Below are 5,940 nucleotides of genomic sequence, written 5' to 3'. Positions count from 1 at the left end.
CTTAAAATGAGTGCGTAAGCTCAGTGCGAAGACAGAGTGAGATTCTTTTGAAAAAAAAAGACGATTACATTAGGTGTCAATGAGAGTGAGACAGGTATTGCTGCCAGACTCGGCACCCCCGTTTAAATTTTGTGCAGACCCTGCCTGTCAAAGTTACATTTTATGAATCCCAACAACTATGTCTACATTTTCAGAAAGCATTATTTGTCTCCTTTTTACGGTTTGGCCGCGAGCTCGAGTTAAAAATAAAAATAAAGGTTATTTTTTACTGCTTCACGCACTCTAGCCAACTGACGCTTTCACTCTAACTTTGAAGAAAACGTGATTTGCACTCCTCCTTTGAGTGCTCACAGTTTGAAAAGTTTACATGTTATGTAAAAACAGTTCCTGTCTTTTTGAGAGAGCAGAAGTTTTCCTCCGTTTTATAGTTTGAATCACATTTCTACGTGCAGGTATGAGAGAGCTGGGTGACTTAGAAAAAAGGTGCAATTTTGTCGAAAAAAGGTGGGTTTCTAAAGAAAATTCCAATGCATTTCTAATGCATTATTTATTCCCAGTTTTTTGGGAATAACTTTGGGAAAAATTGGAATTTTAACACCAAAAGTCATAGCACCTCTTTCGGGATCAAGACGCGCGTTTTGATGTATATATTACCGGGGTTTTCTCAAAGCTGCGGGACGAGTTACGCGCCGAAATTTGGCGGAAGAATAATAAACCCGAAACAGAATATTAATAGATGCCTCGGAGCTGAGCACCCATGGCACTAATAAAAATGCGTAATATAAGGAGAAACAATAAACAGTCAAAAGCTGATACTCACCTTTTTTGCCCTCGGTCAGCTGGGATCGGGTGGAGCTCATCCCAGCTGACTTTGGGTTACACCCTGGACAGGCCGGCAGTCTATCACAGGGTGACGTATAGAGACAAACAACCACTCACACTCACACTCACACACACCTGCACTTTAGAGGAAATCACCTATACATTTTAATTAAAAGTCATACTTTACGTTGAATCCAAACATTTTTGTTTCATTTGCCAACAATGTTCTGTTTATTCTGGTATTTATGATAAAGAAAATTATTTTTTCACATTTGAGAAACTAAAACTGAACGATAAATCTATTATCAAAATAGTTGCTGATTAATTTTGTGTAGATCAGCTAATTAACTGCTCCTGCTCCAAGAACACAAAACTCCACAGCGGTTAGGAAACAGGTTTCAGGTTTATTGAATGAGTCGCCATGCAGTTTAGTGAGGACACGTGACAAACTGTACGATGTGTGTGTTGGTTCTGTACATGATTGAAATTCAGGAGACACACAAACTGATCGATTTGATCGGCTGAGCTGTGAGCTGATCGATGCCTCTGATCGTCAGCTGCTGTGAAACAAACTGAGAGGATCCTAACGGACAAAATTAAGTGGACGCTTACAGGTTTACATTCTGAGTCTGTGTGAGGAGGAAGAGGAGGGTGGAGCTGAAGGAGAGGCTGTGCAGAGAAATTTAAATTTTGTGTTTCATCAAATGTGTTTCAGAAACTGTCTTGAGCTTCAATCTGAAGGTTTTTCTTTTTAAAGACCAAATCAACTGGAATTTAGAGGAATTTGTGGTATAATCGTAAATTTTAGTACAATTGTGTGTTTTTGTTGTTTTTTTTCTGAGCTGGATTTCAGAGAAATTCACAGAAACAAACTGCTTTCACCCAAGTGGGACAAAATTCAGACGTAATCTCTTCACTATGTATTTTACATTTACAAAATTTGTATCTCATAATGTCAAGGAGAGTTTTGTACTCTTTATCTTGTAATTATGAGAAAACGTCAGAATAAAAAGAATCTAATCTCATAAATACACAGAGAAATCTCAAACGAAAGAAATCCCTTTTGATCGCCTCATAATTCTGACAAAAGATCTCGTTAGTGAGAGATTTGTGTCTTTTGTTGAGATTGAGATCTACAAAAAATATCTATTAATTAAAGTCCTTTTTTCATAATTTTTTCTTCTGTATGAGCTCTTACAAAATTCATTACATACAAGATTCTTATCTCATTAATAAAAATATCTATTAATCATAAGATTAGCATCTCAATTACATGAAAATAACTCATTATTATGTAAATCTTTGTCAGAATTATGAGAAAATATCTCAGTTGACAACAAAAACCATTAGGCCCAACTACAAAATCCATATCTCATGATTACAAGATAAAGATCTAATAATTCTGAGTATTCTCATAGTTAACTTGTAATTTCGATTTTGTAATTACGACCAAAGAGCTTGTAATTATAAGCTTTGTATATGTCATAATTAAAAGAGATCTATTAAATGTTGTTGTGTAAATGTGTTGACTTTTTATTTTTTAAAACTGCACAATGCTTGCCCTAAGATACAGACCTGAGACCAGTAATGTCAGACCAGGTTGTAGAGTTTTTGGATTTCAACAACGTAAAGAAAGTTCCCTCTTTCAAAATAAGATTTCCTGCTGTAAAAGTTTCCATCAGTGATACATTACATTATGGTCAGCTCTGCCTCCTCATCCTCTGCCTCATTATGAGATGATGCTGTTTGTAAAAAGACAGAAAATACCTCTGAAATCGCACTGAAATCCAAAGTGTTTTCAACTTGGTTATTTTTCTTCACACAGTGAAAAATTAAGATTTCATTAAGCCGTCAGTTTGCCTCACACGACGTAAGCATCATTAACATTTCCCATTGAATTCAAGACAACTAAAAATCCCATGTTGTTCTGCTTGAGTTCAACAGAAACTCAATAGATACCTCGATAGAATCAAACTAAATAATTTGTTTTTAATGGATTTAGTGCTGAATGTTTAGTACCAAACAAAATTAAAAACAACAAGGAATCTTTTACAAATGACAGAAGACTTTTTCATTCAGGATAAATGCACTTAAAGAGTTTTTCACATTGAAATTCTTGAATGTGTTCAGAGCTGATGGAAGGAAGAAAGAAGGCAATGAAAGGTTTATAGTAGCAGGGACGAGTTTCATCAGTCTGCAATGTCCTCCTCTCCGGACCCACCAGACTTCACCCAGAAAAACAAGTTTTAGCAGCTTTAATTTTAAGTTCACATTAAAAGGCATTTTTGCGTTTATTTGATAGTTAACAGTGGGAAACAAATAACAAGGATTACTTATTCAAATTTACACTTTACATTGCTTTAAATTTGAAAAGTGTCAATTCAGCTAAATGTTTCTGTTATCAAATTGTGACCAGAATAACTTGAAAATATCAATAAATTCTTTTTCCATCGTGACTGATGAAGGAGAGGAAGATATTGAGTGTTGAAACTAGTATCTGAAGTGGTCAAACGTCTGATAGAAAAGCACTTCTCAGGTTTGGGACCCGAACACCTTCGTCCCTCCTGTTGCATTGATAAGAGTTTGTACCTTCTGTACATCTCAAGGCATCTGTTTTTCTCACAGGAAAACGAACTCAGTTCATTTACATACATACATATTCACAAATGAATGAGAGAAATAACAAGAAAGAGTATTTGCTATTTAAGTTGCTTATCAGGTAAACTTTAGTCACAGCTGCATCTTTGTCAAGCGCGGTTGCGTATAAAGAAGCAGGCTAACAGTTAGCAGAAGGTAACATGATGCCGCTTTTACAAGAACAGATCTGTGCTTCCTCTTCAATAGTGGTCAAAACACAAAAAACCCGCAGAACAACTGTACAGATGTTAATTTTATGACAGTAACACACAACATTGGCTTTATTCCAGTGAAAGGCTTTTATAGTGTATTTACAGTTAAGCTAAAGTAGATTTCCACCTGGTTGCACACAGAAAAACAGCATGTTAATCCGATTGGTAACTCATTTTTCCTGTCGCAGTTCAGGACACGTTAACGCGCAGGAATAAAACATAAAACTTGAGATTAAATATAGAGAAAAAAGTAAAACTGATTTGTTATCTTATCTGCAAGATTACAAGCAATTTTCATCACTTTTAAACCCTTTATAGACAAATCAAACTGATTGATTGAGAAAATAATTGGCAGATTAATAGAAAATTAATCGTGGTTGTTTGTTAGTCATTAGCACGATAATGACCTTAAATGCTTATAAGTCGATCATCATGTTGTTTTATCTCTCAGCCATAACTTGACTTATACCTCCATCAGCCTCACTTTTACTAGCAGCTAGCTAGCTGTTAGCTAGTCACTGCTTTTATAGCCTCACTTTTACACGTCTACCTCATGTTTGTACAGTTGTGTTTACAGCAGAGGAACATGCAGGGAGTTACACACCTGAACAAACTGTTAGCAAGCTAATTAGTCCGACAATAAATTCAGTAACACTAGCTAACACGGCTGCCTGCTGGATTTGCTAGCTTGTCTACTAAGATCAACTGAAATTTTTCTCTAGAGAGAAGAAATAATGTCACTGACTTCTCACAGGCAGAAAAGCAGTATTTCTACGTACAAACATTACACAGGTGTGAAACACTGGAATAAAGCCACTGTAACGTGTTACCAGCGATAGTAACATTATAATAAGCGTTACAGTAGAGACAAGAGGAGTTTGCTTGTCAATACTGAGAACGCGTCTGTTTCAGTTTTAGTGGACGGTTTAAAGAAAAAGAAAAAACATTCACATATCCAGGAAACTGATCCTTATTGATCTCCTCGGAAACACAGAACCAGAGTCCGTCGCTCTCGTTAGTCACAGGAATGTATCTTGTGTTGAGTGTTTGTTAAATATGCACACATATTGTTATCAGACATGTTAATTCAGTTCAGTTATACACAGATGGGCAGACTGTAGATGATGACGATGATGACGATGATGACGATGATGACGATGATGATGATGATGATGATGATGATGGCTCAGACTGGACAGGAAACCATCCAGGTCCTGGTCCAGTTCATCTGGAACCGTGTGTTCTGTTACACTGCTTCCATGTAAATGCTCCTTTTGAATTCAACACTGTTTTGTTTTCATTAGCATCATTAGCATGTTGTGTAGCGAGCGTCTTGACAGAAACTCAAAATGAAATTAGTCTTGGACCTTCCTAAACCTGGCTTAATCCTGCAGATTAAATAAATTGATGATCTGACACGATCTGTTTTAATTGGTTCTTTTTTTCACCAGATGTTTCTAGTTCCTCAAGTTTCATCATGTTCGTGAAAATTCATGAGTCTTAAAAGCTCTTAAAATGTAGGAAGGCAGCGATTAGCACTGCGCAATACATCTGATTAAAATAGTGACCTTACGTTAAATCTCAGCTTTACTAACACTGCTGATAAAACAATATTAGCTCTGGCAAAAATATTCTTCTTGTACCAAAAGTAGGGTTAACAGAGTTTCTTAATCTCAACAACTGCACATCAAACAAGCTAATCAGCTGATCCAAACTCCTGCTGAGTTCAAAACCAGACAGTAAAACGATGTTCATGTTGGCTGACTGCAGACCAGAGATGGACTGTAGGCCAACAAGGATTCAGTCATTAGTTTAAACTTGTGGATGACATTTTCCCTTCCTCTGGGCCGTTGCCCATTCAAGTTTGTGAAAACTAAAACAAAAGTAGAATTAGTTTTAATGATTGTGATAAATATCTGGTGAAAACATGTAAAACTCAACATGTCAGGGAGTTCTGTCGGCAGACGGAGAGAACCTGGTCTCAGACTCCATGTCAAACAAAAACTGATCATTTCTAAACTGTTTAGTTTCATCCAGACAACAAAGAAAACAGATGTAAACAACACAAAGTTCACGTTGTGCTTTCTCCATTCAGTGTTTTTCTCACCGTTCTGTTCTTTCAGAAAAAGCAGACCACAGAACCGACTATCACAGATGTTCACAGATGTTCTCCGTTCATCAGAAGGAGAATGTCCTGCTGGTGTTTGTGGTGCAGTAGAGTTGGAACCATGTTTTGGTTTCAGTCAGACGAAAGCAGGAGAGGATCAGC

The sequence above is a fragment of the Seriola lalandi genome, unplaced genomic scaffold (genome assembly GCF_002814215.2).
Source record: "Seriola lalandi dorsalis isolate HSWRI2012SDOR001 ecotype SW California unplaced genomic scaffold, Sedor1 jcf7180002054985, whole genome shotgun sequence".
Classification (NCBI taxonomy): domain Eukaryota; kingdom Metazoa; phylum Chordata; class Actinopteri; order Carangiformes; family Carangidae; genus Seriola; species Seriola lalandi.
Note: the sequence above shows the minus strand (reverse complement) of the source record.